Below are 7,279 nucleotides of genomic sequence, written 5' to 3'. Positions count from 1 at the left end.
TGTTCATTTATGTTGAATATCAACCACATTTGTGCAATATTTTAGATAGTTTGCCCTATCTGAAGATCTATTGGTAAAGGAATCTGAGGGAATGAGGAGTGCTAAGAACTTTATGATGCCTAAAAAAGATTAGTTTGAAATAATTAAATGATCACAGTTCTGTAAATTTACTAAGTCTTTAAAGTAGACACTTAAAATGGCTGGATGTTAACTGTTGTAAATTATAATTCAATAGAGATGTTTAAAGAGCACATTGACTTCTTACACAGGCAATTGGAGTAGAGTTTTATAAAATTAAAGTAGACTAGAAACCAAGTTTGTGATTTAAAAAATTCCTATCTATAACAACGAAGGGATTGGCAAAATTATGCAACTCCTTTGTAGCTAAGAAAGTAGATGGCATCTTGCCTTGTTGGCACTGACTTTCTCCTGCATTGTCTGAGCCCTACCGAGGCTCTTCCAGGCATCGCTTGCTTCCTGTGTCTCATGGTGGTGTACGTACTCTGGGATGTCTTGTCAATAGAAATGGCCCTTAAGGGGCATCTGGGAGGCTCAGCAGTTGAGCATCTGCTTTTGGCTCAAATCATGATCTCGGGGTCTTGGGATCGAGTCCTGTATCAGGCTCCCCTTGGGGAGCCTACTTCTCTCTCTGCCTGTGTCTCTGCCTATGTCTTTCTCATGAATGAATAAATAAAATCTTAAAAAAAAGAATTGGCCTTTAAGATAAATTTCAGACCATTCCATCTTTCTGCATATCTTAATTGTTGAGTTTAAGTGTGTCTCAGCTACAGCTTCCTGAGGACCATTCCCTCAGAGCTTTGCATTCTCCAACATGTATAAAACTTTACTTATTATTTTATGAATGACACAGTGTCTTCCAAGGGGGGAAAATACATATATGTCTACCGAGGATTATATATTTAGTAAAAATAGATTTCAGAAGGAAATCATAAAAAACAGAGTGGAGAAAAACACAATAGAGAACTGAAAACCATCACAGAGAATTAACAGACCCAAAAGTTGGTTCTTTGGCCAAAATTGACACATCCTTAGCTAGACACACCGAGAAAAAAAAGAGAAGAATCATACTACTAAGATCAGACCTGAAAGTGTGGACATTGCTACTAGTCTTATCAAAATGGAATGGATATCAAGAGAATGCTATGAACAATTAGATGGCAAACATCCCATAAAAGAGCTGACATGATCAAGCTCTTGGAAACATACAAACTACTAAAGCTGAAGAAAGAATAAGTAGGAAATATGACTCTCCCTGAAAAAATTATACTTCAAAAATGAGGGGAAAATGAAAATATTTTCAGATGAATCAAAGCTAAGTAAATTCTCGGCCAGCAGATGTACACCACAAGAAATTCTAACAAACATGCATCATCTCGAAGACAAGTAAAACCAGATAGAAACATATCTACCCAGGAACAAACAGGGCTAGAAATGGTAGTTTTACATGTAAACAGGAAATAATTGTGTGGCTTTTTTTTTTAAGATTTTATTTATTTATTCATGATAGACATAGAGAAAGAAAGGGAGAGGCAGAGACACAGGCAGAGGGAGAAGCAGGCTCCATGCCAGGAGCCTGACGCAGGACTCGATCCCGGGACTCTAGGACCACACCCTGGGCCGAAGGCAGGCGCTAAACCACTGAGCCACCCAGGGATCCCTGAAATAATTGTATTTTAATGCACCAAATCATAATTCAGTGTGTGAAATAAAGCAGTAAAAAGTATATCCTGCATTATGTAACACACACATACAAAAATATGTGACAAAATGGCACAAATAAGGAGAATAGGGCTGTGTACAATGTGAAGTTCTTACATGATATACAAAATGGTATAAATTATTTGAAAGCAGCTTGTTATAAGTTAATATAAGTTAAATATATATAAAATATAAAATAAGCTAAAATATTGTAAAATAAGCAAATAATCACCCATAAAAAGCCCATAGCAGAGCTAAAACGGAATATTAAAATATACCCGACCCAAGGAAAAAAGAAGGTATGACAAACAGAAAACAAATAATAACATAGCAGATTTATACTTTTCATATAATAGCTATAATTGCATCAAAGGTAAATGACCCCCATCCAGTCTTATTTCAAGAGTAATATAAAGTGAACTCAAAGTCTGATTTTTAAATATCATACTAGTTATGCTTCAAAAAGCAAATCGAAACAGGTAAAATCAACATTAAGAATATTTTAGGGGCTCCTGGATGGCTCAGTCTGTAGAGCACGTGACTTGCCATCAGGATCCTGAGCTCAAGCCCCATGTTAGGTGTAGAGATTACTTAAAATTTAGGGGAAAAAAGACCAGAATATTTTATATAACCCAAGATACACAAAGTCTTACTCTATTAGGATGTAGTAAGGTTAAAATATGAATGACACGTCATATCATTTTTTGTTGCCTTCACCTTCAGAAAACTACCCATGGATTAGATAAGGAATCACAAGGGAAATTAATACAATTTTGGTTTGAATCATATGGGAAATGTAACATAGCTTTTGTCTTGTAGCATCTGAGGTGATAGAAACACCCTTTATTTTGACAGAGATGTCGGTTACACAGTTGTATACATTAGTCGAAGACTCAAACTATTTTATTTATTTGTGTAAAAAGTGGATGTGTAAGAAACTAATGCAATGAAAGTCCCCACTGGCCAGATAACACCACCAACAAAGATAAAACATTCGTGAAAACAAGGCAGAAAAAAAAAAAGAAAACAAGGCAGAAAAATAAAATTCTATATATTGAAATTCTTATGTGAATAAGTGAATTCTACATAAATAACTAATTTACATTAACATATTTATATTAATAAAAATTCTATGGCTTTAGTCAGGGCACATTTGTGTGCAGCTATAAGGCAAAATATTTGGGAAAAAAATTATCATCCAAAAATAAATTTTCAAAACGACTCAAAGGAAAACATATGAGTGTAGATCTTCGACTGGCTATCAGTATAGATTGCATTAGGCACTTTAGGGCACAACTTTTATTCTTTATTTTATGTATTTGTTTTTTTTTTAAAGATTTTATTTATTTTTTGAGACACACAGGGAAATCGTGACCCGGGAGAAAGGGACAGAAGGAGAGGGAGAGGTAGACTGTCCACTGAGTGGAGAGCCCAACATGAGGCTCCATCCCAAGACCCTGATCATGACCTGAGCCAAAGACAGATGCTTAACCACCTGAGCCACCCAGGTGCCCCAAGGGGACAATTTTTTAAAAATATTTTATTTATTTATTCATGATACACAGAGACAGAGACAGAGAGAGAGAGAGGCAGAGACACAGGCCAAGGAAGAAGCAGGCTCCATGCAGGGAGCCCGACATGGGACTCAATCCCGGGTCTCCAGGATCACACCCCAGGCCGAAGGTGGCTCTAAACCGCTGAGCCACCCAGGGATCCCAAGGGGACAATTTTTAAATAGAAATCACAGTGTTTCTATTGCTTGATAGTGATCATTTTACAAAACGTACCATATTTTTACATAAACAGCCATGTTTGGCCCATCAAATTATGACTTCACTGCCAGCCTCCGATGGCACGTGACATCAGAACCTCTTCGGGCACATCTTCCAAGCACCCTCTGCGCTGTACCTTTCTCTAAGTTGTTCAGTGGTTCAGTATGTTCCCACCTGCCTTCCATCATCCAGAAGTGTGTGAGGCTTCGCACCTGCTGGTGACTTCCCCTTCTACTTGCTTCATAGAACCGTGTTTACTACAAGCTCTTCTTTCCTCCAGCTGTTGGACTGAGTCTCTTGAGTGGTGGGAATTAAAGCCGTGAGTTCACCCTTCCCGATTCAACCAGATGTCTCCACTCCACCATAGGGCCCTGCCGCCACTTGCCTGGGCACGTGTCATAGTCCACAGGACAGTTCGATGGCCACCAATCTCTCCTTTCGGGATAGCATCTACACAGATTTGGAGGCATGACCTAGTCATGACATAGAACCAATTACATGCTTCCACTACTCAAAAGGAAGAAAGATAAATATCATAATTTGATAGACAAAGACCTTCATAGTATTTTCTTAATGTAGTCTCCCAAGCCCAACCTGACACTTGGCTCAGCACGTTGGCCACCACCCCACCTGGATAATGTGGTGTCCCCCTGACTCTGACTTCAAACTCTAATGTGGTCACTATGTTTGGCTATAACCATGGCGTACATGAACAGTGTCCCTATAAGATTTGACTGACTGTGATCTAAGGTGTAGACAATCTGGCAGTCAGGAGGTCAAACACCGTTGAGTTGGAAGATGTTATCTTGTAGCTGGTTTATGTGAGAGAAGGCATGAGGGAGAGAGGAAAAAAATGGGGGTCGGGGGCGTGGGAATCAGGATGGATTTTTAAAAATTGGGAACTTATCCATACATGAAAAACTTGACACCACTGTTCCCAGAATTTACATTCAGGTTGGCAGAGAACCAACCACCATATGGAGCTAGATAATTACGTCCGTCCATATTGTAGAGTTGACCCGTGGATTAACACGACACTCTTATCGATTCTGTACATCTCTTATTTGAATACAATTTATCAAAATCAAGCCAGGGCGCTCTCTTAGCAAATTTATAGGTTCTGTCAATCTCCTACCTTCCTGATCTCTCTCTATCCTTTTCCAAAATCAGAACTTCATGGGACTATGATTTCAGCCACACGGTTTCACAGAAATCCAGTAGATCTCAGAAAATAACTTTCCAAAGGTCTTGGGACCCCATGACTTCATTAAATACATTGAATAATGTGAGCATCTTACACGACACCAATATCCCAAGGGGTAAGTGGGTACGAGGGAGAGTCCGCTGAGTAGTGAGGTATCTAGGTAAGTCGAAATACATCACAATGCTCTGTGTGCCCCTGTTACATCATAAATTTTACAATTTATTCTTTAAAGAAACCCACCTTAGCATGTATTGCTTTTATCATATCCATTTCTGTGAAGACAAAATAAGCGTTAGACCAAAGTAAAAATGTGAAGGGGAAAGAGCTCACTTTATTTTTCTCATCTATTCCTCCCATAATGAGCTCCATTGGAGACAACTTCCCGTCATCTGAAATGTATACATCCAAAGAACTGTATTCACGTGGATCTTTGGGTCTTCCCTCTGTTGTCGTTGTTGTTGTTTTTCCTAAAATTTAGACAAAAATCAGCAATTATCTGAATGAACAAGGCTTTGGTTGTTTTTACTTTTTTTTTTTTTTAAGATTTTTTATTTATTTACTCATGAGAGAGAGAGAGAGAGGCAGAGACCCAGGCAGAGGGAGAAGTAGGCTCCATGCAGGGAGCCCGACGTGGGACTCCATCCAGAGTCCCCAGGATCACGCCCTGGGCTGAAGGCGGCACTAAACCGCTGAGCCACCCGGGATGCCCAGTTGTTTTTACTTTTAAATTGGAAATCTTCACTTTAAATGCATGGATGTGATGAAAGGAAGTCTCTAGATACCTCCTTCTTCTGATTTTCTTTTTAATTATTTCAGTGAAACCATGGAAAATGAGTCAGATTGAGTCTATGAATACTAGACAGGAGGTTTTCCCTTCCATAACCTTATCGTTTCTCAGTAAAAGGTTGAGTTTATCTTGCCTTCCCAAGCTATTTATTGAGAAGATCCAAACTGATGCATTTCATTCATATTTCATTCAGAATCATGTCTTTGTACGAAGGCTTGATTTTTTTTTCCTGAAATCGTTCAGACTTTCATTTCTTATTTTATACCTTTCATGGAAAAATCCCTTAATCTTTCTTTAATGGAATTCTAGGACAGTCACATAGATCAATTTGAGCCAGTTGCATTATTTAGTCTTTAGGATTGTTTTATGTGTATTTGCCATTTGTGAACCGAGAGCACATCATATTTTATAAAATAGACACGTATGGTAATAATGAAATATATCTATCACTTGCTCATTAGTGTCTGTATTCATATTTCTGTCATGTATTGCACTCCTACAAAAAAATGTAACAAACCACATCTTTCTTTTTCTGTTGCAAATCCAATGCTGTTAATTTTACCCCAAATGGTAGTCAATTCGTAGAGACTCAGCGTAAATGGTGTTAAGCCATACATATTGTAAATAAAACTTGCGTATGCTTTGTCATTTCTATTTCACTTTTCTGTGTCACAAAAGTTTCATTTTAATTGGAAACTCTCTTGCCTGTAAAGATGCATTTCTCCAGGATACTATGCGGTTTACTGAATAGGAAAGAGAACTTCCCTACGGTATTAATTAATCCATTTCTTCCTCGTTGCCTCTCAAGGACACATGGTGACAAACCCCAGAGGAGGAGAAGAAAAGCCACCTCTCCACCAGCCTTGGTTCTATACACCAAGATGCATTGGAGGAAACGGGGACACATATGTTTGAAATAACGTGGTGTCGACGATTTCCATATATATATATTCAAAATGAATACAGACGATACTCTACTGTTCCATGCGATCATGGAAAAATCCATGGCAGTCTTCAATAAATCTGTTATTGTCTTTATCACTACTTTATATTCCATAAGTAAAGCGGGAGACTTGTAGAAACACAAGTTTGACAAAGTTGGGTTCACTGTAGGATCAGTTCACTCTGTATTGTAAGCCAAAGTATAGACATTATAAGAAAATTGAAGTAAGGGGTATTTGCAGTTAGCCAATGCCCTTCTCAGCCTTTTTTTTTTTATTATTATGATTATGATTACGATGATTCTCCTTCAAATATTTGTAATGCTTCAGGGAAGGGAAGATGATTCAGAGATTCTGGAGAACCGTTGTATCACGTTAGAACTCTTCCACTTGGAAAATTTAATCCTCGGGTCGCCCACCCATCAGTGGAAAGAGGGAAGGGAAAGACATGATACTCATCGTAAAGCCATTACAAAGTGTGGAGATTGGTTGTCGAGGCCGAGCGTTGGCTAAAAGCAAGTGTGCTCCTTCCTGATGGCAGTCGTCATAGAGTCTCACAGACTGAATGGGATCAAATAATGAAAAGTTTGTCCTCCGATGGTCCTGGGGGCTGGTGGGCCTGGGCCCTTGTGACATGTGTTCCATGTTCCATGTTCCATGTTCCATCTGTTCCATGCCTTTCCCGTAGCTTCTGGGGGTTTCCTGGCCAGGTCCACCATGACTTCGCTAACACACACCAGTCTTCATCTGCAAGTAACATTCCCCCTGCCCAAGTGTCTGCATCTCCCCTTTCTAGAAGGACACCGGGCATATCAGGGCCCCACTCTACTCCCACATGACCTCGTCTAAATTAATT

The 7,279-nt window shown here is 39.0% G+C and overlaps 1 long non-coding RNA gene across 2 annotated transcripts; it reads right to left on the bottom strand.

Annotated features, from left to right (window-relative positions):
- Nucleotides 1–4,998: 4,998 nt before the first annotated feature.
- Nucleotides 4,999–7,037, bottom strand: LOC111094835. 2 transcript variants are annotated; one of them, XR_005386077.1, is made up of 2 exons: nucleotides 5,417–7,037; nucleotides 4,999–5,162 (listed from the first exon to the last, which is right to left on the bottom strand). It is a non-coding gene; the product is annotated as an uncharacterized LOC111094835 (long non-coding RNA). The 2 variants fall into 2 exon arrangements; XR_005386076.1 differs by having other exon boundaries at nucleotides 6,897–7,031.
- Nucleotides 7,038–7,279: the final 242 nt, after the last annotated feature.

The sequence above is a fragment of the Canis lupus genome, chromosome X (genome assembly GCF_011100685.1).
Source record: "Canis lupus familiaris isolate Mischka breed German Shepherd chromosome X, alternate assembly UU_Cfam_GSD_1.0, whole genome shotgun sequence".
In the NCBI taxonomy this organism is placed as follows: domain Eukaryota; kingdom Metazoa; phylum Chordata; class Mammalia; order Carnivora; family Canidae; genus Canis; species Canis lupus.
Note: the sequence above shows the minus strand (reverse complement) of the source record. Positions and strands in the feature narration are given on the sequence as shown.